Below are 18,379 nucleotides of genomic sequence, written 5' to 3'. Positions count from 1 at the left end.
GCAAAGGGAACCGATCTTGCTGGTGAGTTGGTTCCCAAAGAGAGAGAAAGCAACTCGGGGCCGCGAATGAAAAATGATAATCCTTGAAAATAAAGACGCACCGGCGCCGCTGCGTTCTCGGCGCACGGTGTAGCTCGGAAATCGTCACTCCAACGAGTTATCATTACTCACAGACGGGATCTTAATTTATTCCGGAGGGAACGAGGGCCGAATCACGTCGTCGACGTCCATCAATATTATTCGGAGCTTTAATTTATAGAGACTTTACACGGATCCACGGGCACCGATCGATAAATTCAGTCGAGCGAAGGGCCCGCGCGTGTCGGGTACCCCACGCGCATCTCTCCCAATCGCTGCGCTACCGATCCTAGTAATTTCGCTTGTGCTCGAGTCGCGTGCCTAATCGATCTGATCGACTCACCGCGCTGTATTAATATTGGCTCGTCGTGAGCTTATCCACCAATGAATCATTCAATCGCGACCACCTCTAGCAGATATTCTCCTGAAAGATATTCGCGAATAATTTATGCTACGGTTATCTACGAGTACGACGATCCGGAAACCTGGTACTGATTGATCTACAATCCTCGATAGATCGACAATGTTTGAATCAACATAAAGTCTGCTCCATAGATTTCAAAGTATTTATTTTCTACTCTAAACTCGATCGACTATTTTCCACTTTATAACCCCGCATTACTTCCGCGCTAACGATATTAGCCACGAATTTATCGTCAGTCGTAGATCAAATCGGTGAAAGCTGGACATAGCGTGGGCCACGGCACCGTATGCTCTATCAAGAGACACTGGCGGCAGCCACAACCACGAAAACCTTGTCCCCCATGTATCGTCCGACTATTTGCCTAATCCGGTTTGACAGGCAAGTGACACGATGTTGTGACGGGGCTAGACGTTGTTCTCTCGTCCCGGCCGCTCGATCGTGAATTCTATCCGACGCCTCTGGTTCCATGATCCCTCTCCGTCTCGCACGGCTCATTCGAACGCATTCTGCTCTCCGTCGCACCCTCGTAGCCGTGCCACCAGTGTAAGTTGATCTATTTTCTTATAATAGGACAGCCGTTAAGCTTCTTCGTGGTAGTGAGGCTCAACCAAGAATACGAGTACGGTGTTCGCGTTCGCGCACGCTCAGGTATCTGGCCGCTCGAAGCTTCTACTACCTGTTCCTGCTACCGGAGAACCTTCTTCCAGCATCTCTGAGTCCCTGTTCCTGCTTAGAAGCCACGAGGATCTCCCTATCCTACGGCTAATCCGTGAACCTTTACGAAGTCATCAGATTAGAATCGGTTGCTACGAGTTCCTCTCATTGTGCACGTTTAGTCGACTGCACGTAATTTTCCGTTTCACGGTTCGAATACCACTTGATCTTTTTCTTTCCTTTGTTTTCTTCTTCGGTTCTTCTTGCTTCGCGACGTTGTTCTTCCGCTTCGAATAGGTCTCCGCTGTGTCGTTCGTTCAACATTGCAATTAAATCGAGTCGATCCTCGAGGTCCGCTGTCGCACGATTCGAGGCAGAAAAACAGAACGTCGTCGTTGGCGGAGAAGATTTCCACCGTTGTTTCTCTGACAGCTCGGAAAATTAAGCCCCTTTACGGTCGTGGCGTTTCATTCGATGACTTCAGCAGGTTTCACGTGGCTACAGGAAGCGTCTAATTCCGTCTGTGCATTGATCACGTTTAAAAAATTTGTTTCAACCAGTCATCGCGTCCTCGACGCTTAAGTGTTCAGTACCTCGTCGCGGTTACGCGCGCGGAAACGTATTTTCACGCTCCTGAAACGCTTGCTCTGTTCTTTAACCGGATCGTTTAAGATAACCACGTGCTTCCTCTGAGTAACGAGGACTGTATGAAAATTCCATTCGTTTAGCCGTGAAATTAGCTTGTTGTCCATTGCCTCCGCTTCTGTCTTTGTATACAAATTTGTTATTTTCTAACTATTGAAAAACAAATTCTCTTTCAGTTTACTACAATACGATCTGTAATAGTAAGATCCACCATAAAGGTGGATATAATCATGGATTTCGAGACATAACATTGTTATGAAATTTTGCAATGTGCTGTATGACACATACGATATGGATATCAAAGTTTTCCATAGCAATTATTCATACTTATATACTTTCGCCATTTAATGTACATAAATAAATAGCAAGTTCCGTTTCAGCGAACAGTAGTCACACAAATAATGTCGATCGACTGTAAAATTTTGATACTAAATGTGATTGCGAAGAATTTACCGATACAGAGACTTATTGTGAATGTAGAACGAAAACCAAAGCGAACTGAGACAGACAAGCGGATAGGAAAGACGGGATGCGGTATTTAAGTTTAAACAGCGACGATCTAACGATTTAATGCGACGTTTGTATGGTCCGCGGCGTGTCAGCAACAGCGGGGTAAGAGGATGGCGCTGCTCGACGAGGAAAATTACAGGCTACGACGCGAGCTTGTACACGCTCGGCGCGGAGAAACCGGCGCGACGCATTTTTCAGTCACCCTTAATGATCGCGAACGCCTCCTCCGGCTACCTGTTTACGATTAACAATAATCATTCAATTATACCGCGTGACGTGCAAGCTGCGCGGCGCGTATCATCGAGCCGCTGCTTAATCTCGCTCTTTTTGCGCTTTGATACGAGTGAAAAGAACGAGTGGCCGAATCGCGAACGTAGTTTGTACGAACATACAGATACTTTCTGAGGATTGTCATACCTTGATGAAGGAAGTCGGAATGTTGTGGCAGAAAACGAATAAACGACGAGGGTGATGAAACGACAACGATGAAAAAATCTGTAAAAAATATAAAGAAACATAAAAGAGAGGAAATAAAGAATGGAGAATATAAAAAGAAGACAAAAAGGAGTTTGCGATTTCAGTGATAGGGGACACAAATAAATTAACAATTAACATGAACATTAGCTGTTTCAAAATGTTCACCATGTCCAATCACACTGATAGAAAATCGAATTTATTATTATACACAGTTCATTCTCATTGTGTTCCGCTTCAATGGATAAATCACCAATTCTTCATGAATGAATCATCAATTCACCACAGATAGAACACACTAACAAACTTTAACCATAAGTTCTGAATCACTCTATGTACGAAACTATACGATACTCTATAGAGGAAAAAAATTGAATGAAAATTTTCTTCTTATCGTACCTTTTATCTTTTACTCAAGATTTATAATTATAATCATACCTACTGAAACAAGCCTGCAAGAACATACGATACATAGTAGCAGCATAAGAGAAGCATTGCTAAACCTTACAACTAAACGCTCGTCAATCATATTTTAGACGCTCAAAAACGTAAAAGTTTGCACAAGCGGATGTGGAGAAAAACGACACCGCGAAGCGTTTTGAGGCAACTTACGATAAGAAAGGAGCGTCAAATGGAATGGAGGAACGGAGATTTCCTCAAAGCCTTGGAAAGGCAATCGCGTTCGACGCTTGGAGAAGCGAAAAGCAGCGTAACAGGGTCGCTGCGCGCGTCAATGCGACCTCTATCTTCAATTCTATTTCAGTTTCCAGTGCAAGGGGATTAGGATGTTTCCCGGGATGCCGCGAGTCGTCTGGCTCTCGCGTATCACGCGCGAGCGTGCCGGCGCGTGTACGAGCGAGCACAAGCGCGTGTGTGCAACGTTGATCGCTTGTGCAGCGGCTGTACAAAAGCCAAACGAGCTCGAATGTTTGCTTAGCTGTCTCCGCTCTCCTCTTTGTGCTCGTCTACCTGCTCGTTTGTCTCCTCGCGTTCGTTTCGAAACGCGTATTAAGCAAACAGCATTAATGCTCGATCCGTGCCGGAGCGAGTTCCTGGCCCCCTCTTCTTTCCTCCGCTTTCGGCGTCACGCTTCCGACATCGCGAATCTACCAGCGCGATGCGATCGTCTTATCGAGGCGACGAGGAATCGCCTTTCTGACGCGATAGCGCCTCGTATCCCGACTCTGCAACCCGACCATCGCGAAACCCAGTTACGTACTCTGACTTGCAGATGCGCGAGATTGTCTGCGAGCAATTGCGAGCATTGTGAACGTTCAGGAGCGCCGTATCCTTCGCATCGTTTGCGAGATAATGGAGAGATTAAAAGGCGCTAGTTAGACTATCGCGTGAGTTGATTTTAGTGACATGAGATTGGCGAAAATGTAGAAATTCTGTAGCACGTTGAACGATTCTAATAATATTTATAAGAACAATGGACGCTCTATTTATGTGGAATGTGTCAGTATCCTGCATGTTAAAAAAAAAAAAGATACTTGAAAGAAAAACCAGTATATGGAAGGTTTGGAAATATTTATTTATCATATTTCCACAACTTTTGAAATAGCATTTTTAATCCTGCGTACTCTTTCCAATCGTTCCTTTATTCTCGAGTCAAGCGACGAAGCGCAAAATAAATGAATAATTCATGGCCCATTGTTATATATTAAATTCAATAAATATCATAGAATAATATATCTGCTGACCACGTATAAAAAGTAACGTGTAAATCAAAGGATCAGTGCGTATGGAGAGTCGTAAATTTTGGGTGATTGGTATTCGGAGACAATAGGCGATAGATTGATTACAATTACTGTTGCGGGAGTTGTAAATTTATCTACAAGGTTTTACCCGAGTCTAGCAACATCTTATTCGATTTTCTTGTTAGCGGTTGACAGTAATGATTGGACGGTGACTGTCACAGGAATTACGATGTTCCTCGTTGAAATTCAATTTCAGGTAATGAAGAAATCAAGGAAAGTGTGATTCACGCTGAAACTATTTAATTGAATCAGCTAGCCGCGCACATTTCGCATGATGCTTGCATACCAAAACAAAATTGCCTCACGGCCGATGGGCACGTCCTCTTTCCTACATTCTACACGATCCAGACAGTCCCACTTTCCGTTATTCTTCACCGCTACCCACACACCTACTGTTTCGAGTCTCACGAAATATCTCGCATCTTAGGCATTGTCTATTGTCGAAGACAGATGAAAGGTGCATTTTACGCTGTGTCCCCTTTCCCGCACGGTAGAGCCCTTGAAATTAAAAATTTATTGACGCGCGCTGTTGCCCGGCGACTCTCACATGCGAAATAGACAATGGGCATTCATATCTTGTGTTTTAATCCTGAACACGGCCGCTCTGTTTCTCTTTTGCTGGGAAGCTCGTCGAAACAAGGCCAATGTAATCAGAATCAAAGATATCGAGAAGAACGACGTTTCATCTTGTAATATCGAATTCCGATTCAACGAATTTTCGATCGTTAGAAATGAATTCTGACGGTATTTATCGATATTCCCAGTGTAACCTAAAATTATATTAAACTCCAACGATCTGTTTCAATTTAAATGAATGAATTACAATGACAAAATAATTTCTACGCCATAACTCTCCTCTCACCGATGAAAGTCAACCAAAATCTAAAAAAAGAAGCCGAATAAAATTAACGAAGCATCTGCCCGAACGCAAAATGCCGGGTCCGTGACTGAAACATACCCCGAATTAATTAACGCCGTCCGTCGTTCGTGTTCACGTGTATAACGATAGGCGATCAGTCGCGAATTTTAACGCGGGACCAACGAAACCCCGGAGCGTTTCGCTCTTTTGTCATGGCATGTCCTGTCGTGTATGAAAGACAGGTCCTCCGGCTCGGTCCAGTGAACCAGCGCATGCTGGCAACCGTGCAATGGAAAGCAAAGCGAGAGAGGCAGGCAGGGCTGGCCCAGGGCCCCGTTGGACCCGGCTTCGTGAGTCCAAGTCGGCTGTCTCAGATTACATCGTGTCACCTCGGTTCGGCCGACTTGGCACCGACGCTCGGGAGAGAACACACGTGTTAACATCTTGTCGTTCGAAGTCCCCCAAAAATCTTCGTGGATTCTCTTCGTCGGCCAATCTCTCTGACCAGATCTCTGAGGCTACTCTTCGCCTCGGCAATCTCGCGATATTGAACTGGCATTTCAAAAATCTACCTTAATGATGCTGATTTCGCGCGGCCACGGCTCCGTCCAGTAACGAGGGATTTAGCGGAGCGTTCGCCATGCCTGCCATCGAGTACCGGGCGTTCACCGACCAACGTTTGATCCAATGATTTATGGTTCGAAGGGCTTGAAACGATTCACCATGCTCGATGTCTTGTTTTTAATTTCTCCTTTTTTAATTTCGTTTCTTTTTTTTTTCTTTTTTGTTCGAATAAATTAACGATGGTGATTCGTGGCATTTGTCGGAACGAATCAGAGGAAAAGGCGTCTTTGTTCCATTGATAGCAAACGTAATCGATTGACGGCGTTCAACGGGATCAGGTTCGAGACAAGGATCGAACAACGAACGAATCGTTAAGACGGTTAAGCGCTTTCGCAAATGGGATCCGATACAATGGAAGATGAAGGGGCAGACTCGTGGATCGGGATGGCAGTTAGAGCACGCTTTCACGCGTTTATCGTGCATTATATTTTTATTGCGGGGTCCGACCGCGTTATAGATACACCGAGGATTAGCTCCGATGTGTACGCAGCTGAGCACCAAACGGCTACGTTTTCACTCGCCCGTGGCCCTGTTCAAACTTTCTAGAATCAATAGCATAGCAACGACTTCATCTTCCGACTGGGAAACCGATACCCATTGGATTATTTCGATGATTCGATTTGAAAGAGAAAAGAAGCAGAACCCGTGAAATAATATATCTGTATTATGCGAGAATGTTTGAAATTTCAAACTTCGTTACGTCTGATTTCAAAACTTGGATTTGATTTGAATGTTTGAATTTAAGTCTTCAAAGTTTCTTGCGAATCTCTGATTTCGGATGATAATGCACAGAACTGCTAAAAATCAAACATTCTTAACTACCTCTCTTATATTCATTTCTTTTCTCTATTCATGCTTGACGAGACTGAAAGCTCGCACACGTCGAAACTGGTGCGTCGAATTGTACATTCGATTGAAAATCGTAATTTCGCCAATTCTCTGTGAACGTCCTCCGCAGCGCGATCGAGTACCATTCATATAATAAAATATTCAACCAATAATGGCTCGACTTTCAATGAGATTTTTCAACGAGACGTTGAAACGTCATTGAAACCACTACTCGGATATTTCGACGCGATATAACGGCTAAAAATGTGAATAAGACGAAGAAGACACGAAATCACAATTAAACCAAATATGATATCATTCCAGTTTCTGTATGCGTCGTGAAATGAAATTACCTTTCCTCTTCTTTCCAAACGTAATACGTATAAAAAAGATATTAAATCTGTTAACGCGTTCGTTGTTTTCACAGTTCCGTCTTCAATATTAGAAAAAAGTATAGGTAGATAAGAAAGTTATAATTAAATCAATTGCGAGACTAGTTTCGTAAGTTTCCGCTATACGTAAAATTTCACGACACAGAGACAAGTACGGAAAATGGTTACACGGACAGATATGGTATAGAAATTATTTCTTAACATATAGAGCACTGCAAGTAATGAAAATCGGATCGGGGTTAGGTTAGACTGGGAACGTGTTAGACGTCCCATTAGAGCGACGGTGGAAATTAATAGCGCGGTAAGATAGTTATCGAGGGAATGTTCTTCGAGAATCGTTTACGCGATGTATACTGGTGGTTTCGTGCGCGAAACGTTAAACATCGTTGGCTGACGGTTGACCAGGACCGTCTGAGAGCCGGTAGTCAGGGCCGTAGGCCACGCTGAATAATTCAGGCCACGTTCCGCTGCGCCATTGTTGCCTGAGATACCGAGGCAGTCGTGTTTTACGATTAAAAATCGAGAGCGGAATACGTAGCGGGGGCGAAAACGGCGCTTACGGGGAAATTCGTGGCGAAGATTTTCGCCGTGCTACCGATTAAAAATGAATGGCCCGATGCATAATAGAGGTGACCCAGTTTAGGAACCGAGTGGAAAGGAAGTTGCAGAAGTTGCGCGTCGACGACCCTCCGGTTGAATAAAGCATCCGACGGTGAGCGCACATCGACAGTGCATAGATTAGAAATCTCAAGCAGATATCGGGACTTTTAAATGAATAACGCTTGGAAATAGTATCGCAGAAATAGTGGGAATACAGAGATATATACAGCTAACACGTTATTGGTTCGTTCTTTATCTAAAGACTTTTAAATATTACATTATCGTGGATGCCATTTTCGAACTCAGACACTAAATGTAAATAATAATATATTAGTTTGTCCCAAAAGATCCTTTCGTTTTATAAAGAATTAGTAGATGCACAACATTTTTTGTTTTATATTGTTTTATTGAATTACGTTTGATCCATTTTATTCTATTACTAGAAAATGGGTCATACATAAATCCGTAAAATAATATAAAATAAAAATGTTCTATTGTTTCACTTATAAAACGAAAGAAACTTTTGGGACAACCTAATAATTATAAACTTGAAAAAGATAGGTTAATCATAATTCTTGAAATGGAATATGTAGTCCCACTTACAATGACATTCGAGCAAGTTTTAATGACGTCAGAAATATTACAACGAACCCCAATAGCATTTGTAAAGATTAGATAATCCACATTTCGCTCTATTTTAGTTGAACGAAAGAAAAGCAGGTATTTTATAGGGATCTAATGAAGATTCAGAAAAACATAATACTTCAGACAATAACGTATCGTATTTCTGCCAAGAGGTGTAAATTAATCGAAATTCCTCGAAGCTCTTAATCAACGCCTTATCAGAGCACTGCTTAGGCGTCGAAAGGTCACGGAGCTAACAATAAGCGAAAAATGATCTTTGATGTTACCATCCTACGAATGATATCATCGTAACACGATTCGAGTTTCGTTATTATCGTGGGTCGATGGATCTTGCGTGGGTCACGTACAAAAGCGAGCATCTTCCCGAGACATTTGCATGAAGACCCAGAAGCTTCGGCAGCGAAGGTGATACCTACGCAGCGAGATTGCAATGTAATCGATGAAGAAACGAATGGACGAAAGGATTGAGATTCAGCCGAGTGATAAGCTAATGCCACGTCCGCGATGCCATTATAATACGGTCCACTCTTCGATGCGCACGGTTCATCCGGCTTGCGCTTTGGTACGCGCGGTGATAATCACGAGCATTCGCTAGAGCGCCGCTCTCCACGCGTGATTGGTCCGATCGAATATTAAAAAAGTCTTTGCATCGAGATCAGAGATGCCGTCCGCGATCATCGCGCAAGTGGCCCTCGATTTCGATTCCCGTCGTCATCGTCGCGCCACGTCCATAATACGAACCGCGATTTTGTTCCAGGCCACGCTCTCCTTTCGACCGGTCGTTCGCGTAACCGTTGGATTTCTGTTTAGTCATAAAGCTGCTGGCTCGAGCAGAGGTTTTATTGGTCACGGGACATGAACTTTCTTTTCAGTTTGGCCTCGTACTCTAGTCTAGCTGCAGGCCTCGAAAGGAGTCGTTGAATCGAGACGAACGGGATTAATTTTTTACGCGTCGTTCATTAAATCTTGCCACTTAGTTCTTGAATTTATGGTTCAGAATAAAGCACGCTGTTATTTATTTATGTAATAATGGTATAACGAATTTTTATTAGAAAAGATTCTACAGTTACGTAATAAGATTTAAAAAAAAACTACAAAGGAAGGAAAACGTATTTCTTCAAGGAAAATGACTCATACAGAGTCTATCAGCTAAAAGATAAAATACATAGCAAGAATATAAGTTTCATCCATTGAATTCCGATAATAAACGCGTCGTTCAGAAAAGATTTACCATCCTCCTTCTTGGAGAAACGAAGCAAATCATCGTTTTTTCCCTAAATTACATTATTGTCTCCGTGAGACACTGTCGCTATCTCGGACGAAATACGACGTCGCATTTCGAAGCGAACAAAAAATTCACGAATTGCCGGTAAATGCTGTCTGCATCGAGACAAACGGGGAACAAAGCGATACTGCACCGCCTACGTGGCGAAAGCGGAGAAACCAGTACCGAAATGTGTATCATTGACTAACGACCGATGATAGCAGCTATCGTTGCCAAGTCGAAGGAGCTACCGAGGCGGTCAGAAGTCCCGTCTCAGCATTGTCGGTAGCCCTCGCGGAATCGTTATCGCACTTTCGAGATACATAATGCCGTTCGGTCTGAACGTTGCTGGTAGTTTCTACTGCGAGACGTATCTCGTCTGAGAAAGATCGTATATTTCTGTGCTAACCGATGTGCCAGTTATCAATTGATGATGTCAAACGATGCCTTCAAATCGTTCGGAATTCTTAATGCCGAAAGCATATAAAATTGAACGCCGACAAGTTACGTAATTAGATGACATAGATTGTTTTCTTTGACCATTTTGTGTATGAAATTATGTCTTTATGGAAACGAAATTATGTTTTTCAATTTAAACGTGCGTTAAGAAACTAAACACCATAGAAAATGCAATCAACATCGTATTTAAAGACTAGGATTTGTATTACTATACAACTTTAATATGTTGAAATAGCAATCTTAATAACTATTTTCTTCGCTTCAGCAGAAATTCAATTTACCAACAACGACACATAGGTACTCTATTTTTCCCATAGCCGTATAGAAATTCGATACACCTGGTTTTCCTCCGCGCAATGTTTCACGAGCGAACGGGAGGAACAAGCACGGCGACCGGTTGCGCAAACGTGACGCAACAACCGAACACATCCACACTAGGGAAAATCGTATTTCAGCGGTTTCGAAATCCGGGACACTTTCGTTTTCCCTGAAACGACCGTCCGGACATGCATACGTCACCACCCCCTCGTTGTGTAGGTTAGCCGATCAAACAGCCAAACGTGGAAGTGGTCTCTAAAACCCGGCGTAAAAAGCAGCATGCTGCTTTATATGGCCACCAAAATAATCGATTCGCGAAGTATATACGTTATCGAGCGATTTCTCCTTGCTCGTGTGTATAACCCGTGCCAGCTAGCCTCTGATCGCGAAAACAATAGGGGGCTCGGCTTCTAGGAGAGACCTTTCGCGCCCGCGTTTACAACTATTCATTCCCCACGCAGCAACCCCGATGCACTCCCTTCGTCCCTTTCCTACGATTTTCTCTCGTTCTCTCGTTCACCATAGTTCATCGTTTCTCCCTCTTCCCTCTTTGCCCGTCATTCTCGCTCTCTTCCACACCACGTACGGTCGGCGTTACACGTCTAACGTGTACGCGAGCAATAATAAATGTTCCCTTGTATACACGGTAGGCTACGGTGTATACCTGGACGTCGAATGCCGTGCTATCGGTATTCAAGCTTCGGCTTTCTAATACACGAGACAATGACTCGGCAAAGGCGCCGACCTGCGTGGCTACTAATTCGCGAATCATCCGACCACCTTTCATCTGCCGTCGTTTTTCATCGCGGCTTAATTTCATCGTATTTCATTTAATTTCATCAATTTCGAGGCTATCTCGAGACCAACGACGATCATCGATCCATCCGTTGTTTCGATCGCTGGCACGTCTATTTAATTGAACGAGCAGGAGGAAATTTTCCCGGGACAAACGACGTTGCGTGGCTGCACGTAGGTGAACCGATAACGACCGCTCGATCTAGAGGCTGAACGTTCGCGATCGTTGATTGAACTCGAACTGATAATCGGCGGGGGATCGGTATAGGAGATACAGGGATAATCATCGGTTCTCTCGTAAACCGATTCGCACCACGAGTACAAAGTTACTTACCACAGATAACTCGGCTTCCTGCTTATTTATCGAACTGCGTATCTACGCAGGACGTACCGGCCAATAGAAAATAATTATTGGTTGCGCAACAACCGCGTCTTCCAGCGGTCGAGATATTTAACGGACGTTTAAACGGCGACCTCACCTGCCGCGGTGCCAACCAAGAACATTATGGAACGATCGTATACAATATCCGGAAGCAAGCTTGCTCGTCGATAACTCGATTTCTATACACCGCCTCCCGTTCAATCGTTCGATTCGACACGTTTCTAATTCCAAGTACATAGAATTGTCGCTACTTTGTACCTCGTACAGATAATATATGTATGTTCTCTGCATCGTTCTAGAACGCTTTGGAAAGTACATAAAGCGAATATAACTTCGCTTGGAAACCCTGTGACGGAACTCTTGCGATTGGATATGGAAAGAACAGAATTGCTCTACAACGAACAGCGGATAATTCTAATCTATTTTAAGAACCAGCAAACCTGTTTATACCAGAGCCATGCAAGCTTCTAATTAGCGATACAGTTAATTTACATTTGTTCAAGCAATCTGCCATTCGCTATCAGAATAAAGGTACTTATGGTTACATTGCTTTCTCAGGATACGACGATGTATTTCAATACTCTTGGATGTAATTAAACTAAAGTAGAGTTAGTTATCGAGATCGGAAGATTGCGGTAATTTTCTATCAGCGTTATCCTGACGTTACGTGTGAGTAAATAATTACAAGGTAAATCACGAGCAACTATATAACAGAACGGTAAAAAGAAGCGTTACTTTTTCTTTCACAGGCGCCACTCTTGTTCTTTCGTTTCGTATTATGTAAATTGCGTTCAAAGCAAATAATGCTACACAGTTGCGTACAAAGCAGACAATGCCAATTTCTGACAACGCCTGATAACTTACAGTCATATGGGTTCGTATCGTTGCTACGCCACTGTAAACGAGTTTACGATCCCAACGTGGGCCGAGTTTACTTAGCTGGGTTATGCACGAGGACACAAAGACTCTGAACGGAGGGTGAGCATGCGCGCCACGTACAAGTTCCATTTCCAGATGACTATTACGCGCCCTGGTTGTTTCCTACCATACAAATATGATTTGGGACACGTATACTTTCCAAATAATTCTGCAATTACCATTTTTCTCGTTATGTTTCACCATTCCGACGTAACGAATATTCGTTGATCGTCCTTAATAACGCATAACATAGCAACGTTTCAATTTCTGTACGATTGAAACTTTCGATTTACTATCGGCTACGGCCGTAAAAGTAAATGAATTAGATAGCGTAGTACGTTTATAATTCTTGAAACAAGAGCTGTTCGAGGTTCGGGTTTCGTTTCGTTTACGTCTATTAGAACCGGATGGTCGAGGATCGATAGCGAAACAGGGCAAGAAAACGAGTCCCTTGGTGAAAGGGATAAATTAGTATTCATGTAAACGGTATAGCTCGCGTGGCATTATCTCCGATCAATTAATTAGAAAATTCGTGCAACACACCGGACTGAAAAAGGGCAGAGCAACCGGGGGCGTGTTAAGGAAGGTGGCCGCCTAATCGATATTTCGAAGCGCCTCGAAACACTCACGAATAGAGAGAAGCGGCTCTCGCCACCGGCTAATATATTCAAATGAGATTTCGTCTAAACAAAAGGTAGCGGCCGCCGCCTAAATACCACGCTTCGTAATTAGTTTTGTCCAGAAGTTATAGCTGCTCTCTCGTTCTCCACCCGCGCGCTCACCCTGCATCTTGCCACTTACATGCTTCCTGACGAACGAGCAGCTTAGAATACCATCGAGTCCTATATTTGAGAACACGTATATTCGCTCACACTATGCAACATTTCCCGCCCCCGTTTCGCCTGACGTTAACCTGGCCTATAGATACGCTCTCGCACACCGCAACAGGAGTGCAACATTAGCATAACCTTGTTCGCACGCAAACCGCCCTTTCGCGCGTCTACGCTCCTCCTTGGATCTCCTTCCTTTGACACCGACCTCCTCTGACCAATGGCGTGGCTGCAGAAAACCCCAGGGTAATTCGATCTATCGAGGGCCGCGCGCCACGGGGCGAGGCGATATTCTCTCTGGGTAAAAAACGAACAGTCGAGGCACTATTCGGTCTGCCGGACGAATGAACACCCTTTTAATCTATTTCTTGGTTGTTTTCTTTATGTTGCGGCAGTAGCCTGAACGAATTTCTAGAACGGTAGCGGCGGATCGGTGGATTAAGTTCTGCCGCTAAAACGAACGACAAATTTTTCAGGGGATAAGGTGTCCCTTCCTATAATGAGATCTCTCCAAAACCACGGCACACACGATATCCTCGCTCGAACACCCTGTATTACGCAGCGGATCACCCACGCGCAATACCGCCCCTACATTATTCGGTCAACGAGCTGGCCATGTTAAGGTGTTGTTTAAGAAAAGTATCGGATATTTTTGTTTCTAATGTGTATTAGCTTACCCGTGGTTAATATTCTTCGTCCTTCATATACCACAGACCTTAGATACTTCGCGCAGGTATATTTGAAAAATAATCAATATACTTCCATAGTAGAATATATTTGTAAACGACGTAGTAAGAACGAATATTAGTACTTCATCAACGATCATCCAACGATCGATCATCAAGATTACGTTTTTCAAACGAGCTATTCCTGCACCTAGGATGGGGCACCCTTCTCGATATACGTAACACGAGGAAAGGAAATCGCTGTAAACGCGGTGAAACGTTAAATACATGGATCGAGAGGGGGATGAAAGTGCAGCTTAAAGCTGCTTCGCCTGTCACGTGAAATAATATTCATCTACACTTTTTCAGAAATTCAGCTCTTTCGTCTTCCTTCTTTCTCGTCGTCGGTTCTTCTTCTGCTCCGGCGAAAAATAAACGGAGCATCATTTGAAAAACGACACCAATGACAGAGAAACTCACCGGATCGAGGCCGCACGATAAAATCTCGGTTTTCTCCGAAGACGTTTCGATACCTGGCGCACCAGGTAAGAAGCAACGCCACCCCCGGCGAACTCTAAAAGTGAAAAACCGTGACAGAGCAGGAATTGGCCGAGGGGAAAGCGTTGTGATACGTTTGTCGTTGTTCGACGAGTCGCGAGTACCACTAATAGCCGCGATTCCCGTCGACAGACGTCTTAATAGAAGGTGTTCGTTTCTGAAACGCACACTCTTCAACACCGCGTCTTCTATTATGTCAGCTTCTCTTCGCGCGCAGTCATCCGCCCTTTGTGCCTGTCATTGTTCGCCGTTCCATCGTCCGTACCCGCTGGAAGATGAATAGGGAGGCAAGGTTACGCGTGACACACCGGAAAGCTATACAGCTTTTTATTGCTGCGACACCGTTGTATCTTTCATCTTGGACCGCGAAAACGTCGAGGATTTTCACTTGGAAATATTCGGTGTTGCAAGTTACGACTATGTTACAGCAACATTGGAGCTACTGCTATGGGACTGTTAATTTGTTAAGGATTTAGTGATCTGGTGTTGCACTACAATTATTTAAATAACACCGAATATATGATGTAGAATTAATTATCAAAACTTCGTTGGCATATCCTAAATTAATTCACTAATTATTAAATTATCTAAATTTTCATATTCATATAACGACCAGTCTTTAGAGGCGCCTTGTCGATAAAGCGTTAACATGTTATCAAAATTGTATTACGATTTAAAAAATTCTCATATCGTTTAATTTTTAAAGAGTTGTTATTATATTCATCGTGCAAATTGTACTATATTTTTATGTTGGAAGCTTCAAATAATGGCTCGCTTGGAGGGACGGTAGAGATGTTCGAATTAGATTGCTCGGTTCACGCTGGACGGCCACGTGAAAGGACAATCGTCGAAAGCATTTTGAAGCATTACGAGGTATCTTCAGACAATGGTATCGAAAGAATAGCCGGTGAAAGAACACCGTTCAGATAAGTATCTGAAACGTATCGATGCCTTTCCTCCGACTTTCCACTAATTTCTCCTCGATCATCGAGTTGTACGTTTCGACGGTTGAAAGAGATCACCGACAAGATAATGGGAACACAGGTATCCCGAAACAAAGCTGAGGTTAGCGTGTTCCATCAAATGTTCATGTGTACTGTGTACACTCATCTAACCCGATCTCTCACGTTCAAAGCTACGTGGATCTTCAGGGATACATCTATTCTTCAAAACTCCGCCCAGCTTTAAAACTGTCTTCTAGAATATCCTTCAAAGCTACATTGCACTCTTCACGTTCCTTCGAAATGACCACGGACAAAAATTTCAATCTTTACGGAATCATTAACCTGGAACACCCACTCGTGCTCAATAAAGAGCACACTTGCTATGGATGTTCTTAGAGAGCTATGAAACCGTCTCCAGCAGCGATAAAACGGAAGAGAGCGAGACGAACCAAAGGAGAAACCAGCTGCCAACTGGGGAACGAGGAAAGTTGCAGGCGTTGCTTTCGGCTACTCGAAAAAACAGGCCGACATTTCGCTTATTAAGACGTTTAATGTTTCCCATATAATCGATTATTTATAGAGGTATTTAAATCTGGCCCGTGGAAACCCGTAGTCGCACGACACCCGGCCACGATCAGGTATGAAGATGTTCGTCGGCTTTACTGGCAATTTTCAAGCGTGACAGCACGCACACCATCTCGTTCGCCGGTCGCGTACCATCGCAAACTGTTTATAAGAGTGCGTGATTTCTTCTGTCTTTTTCCTCTTTTTTTCACAAAGATACCCGCTGATCGCAGGGGTACTATCGCCGTGCAGGAGGTCCTCCGCTGGGGACTGACCAGGCCCTTTCGCAATTCCGCGTTAACACCGATTTATTGGCCTTATTAAGACAATCTACCGGCCGTCACTCGGCGACAACATTGTAAAGAGAGGATACAGGTTCCTCAGGTGGATCGTGTACCAGTGTTGCAGTTTCCGTTCACGATATCCCTCGTTTTAAGCAGAGTTTATAGAATGCCAGGACAGGTTTCCGAAGTACCGCTGTTGTGTTTTTCGTTTGTAGTCGCGATACGCTAATTATGATATTCTCACGAGGACCAGATCTCGAATTTTTCATTTGTTTATCACTTACCGACCTAAGTGGATCAAATAAATCAATAAAACGCGAGCCTTCGGGTTAAACAGAATATTTAAGCTCCATAAATATTCAAATACTCGATACCGCTCGTAAACGAGTTTATGTTGAATTAAACTATCCGACGATGTACATTCCAAGTCGTACAAGACGGATGTATATCAGGTCTAAAGACAGTCATTGACGATACTTAGCTCTTTCACAGCGTATCTGTTTACAGAAGGTTATAAATTTCATATTTTAACTACCGCACGTAATTCATGTAAAACGTTCAATTTATATATTTTTGACGTTTAAGGATACAAAAATAATTATCTTTTAAATTCTTCGCCACTTTCTTACACCGTCAAAGAGTTAATATCAGTGATATTTGTTGACTAGTACTGGACGCTTTCAAGATATTCTCTCGAGCGATACGTAGCTATCCTATTTACAGTATTTCATCGAAGAAACAAGAGTTATACTGTTCTACGTACAGTACCACGTGGGTGTGTACGAGGCAACAACGTGTTGGATATTCGAGAACGTGGCCGGTTTCGCGGTTTCATCTTTGTTATGGCAGCCATCTAGCCGCTAATGACCGCGAAGGGAACCAAGGATATAGTCAGCCGTGGGAGTTACGATGTCTCTCGCGAACCGTTAGTGATTGTACGCGCAACGATACGGTTGTTAATCCACGAACAACATCTCCAGGGTGTATGCACCGAAAGCGATATATCGTGTGGCCGAGTCACGTCTTGCGATAGTCTTAAGACCATGGTCAAAGTTCTTCCGCAACGCGACGCATTAATTATCCGAGACTGATTACTCGCCGACCTAAAGACTCTTGATGGACTTACTGCGACCTGTTCTCGTGTTTCTTCGAGGAATAACGTCAGAGCAAGCTAGAATGCTATACGATATCGTCGAACCCGTCATTATTCACAGAAACGAAAACTACTGCGAATCACGCGGAACTTTATACGTCTGTCTTTAACGAGATTGATCGCAGGTCGTAAATTTCATCAGACTACTGGAAATATAGGATTATTCGAATATAGAGTAAAAAGTTATTGTACGTGGAAGATAAAACCTTGAAGAAGTTGAAAATTCGTAACGTGTACACATTTATTGTTAGCTAACTTGTAATGAAACAGGTTCAACGTGACTCGTGACGGGATGTAGATACTTTAAACTTAATTTTTTTCAAAGTGAGGCCTTACATCGAAAAACCTTGTCCTACATTTGGATTTATTTTTCAATGTGTCATCAGTCTTGGAACGCTCGTTGAATCGATCAGAATTGACGTGCGAGTGGTATGTGATATTTAATTTGTCTGAGATAAGATGCCTATCTTTATGATCGTTTTATAATTTTATATGTTCACAAGGAAGGCGTGAACCAATTTCCAACTCTAGACACGATCAAACGGAGAAGCGGTAAATTCGCACATCAATTTTACCGGGCGTTATCAAATCTCCAGTCTACAGGTGAAATTGATTCTCGACTCTAAGATCGAAGAAGAATGGAATGACGACTATGTTGATCGAAACGAACGGAGATATCGGTCAACCGAGGGATCAGCAATAATTCTGCTTCGCTCGCAGCTCACGAAGAAGGGGCTCGTTAACGATCATAG

The sequence above is a fragment of the Bombus pascuorum genome, chromosome 6, assembly GCF_905332965.1.
Source record: "Bombus pascuorum chromosome 6, iyBomPasc1.1, whole genome shotgun sequence".
Taxonomy (NCBI): domain Eukaryota; kingdom Metazoa; phylum Arthropoda; class Insecta; order Hymenoptera; family Apidae; genus Bombus; species Bombus pascuorum.
This window is presented reverse-complemented; position numbering follows the sequence as displayed.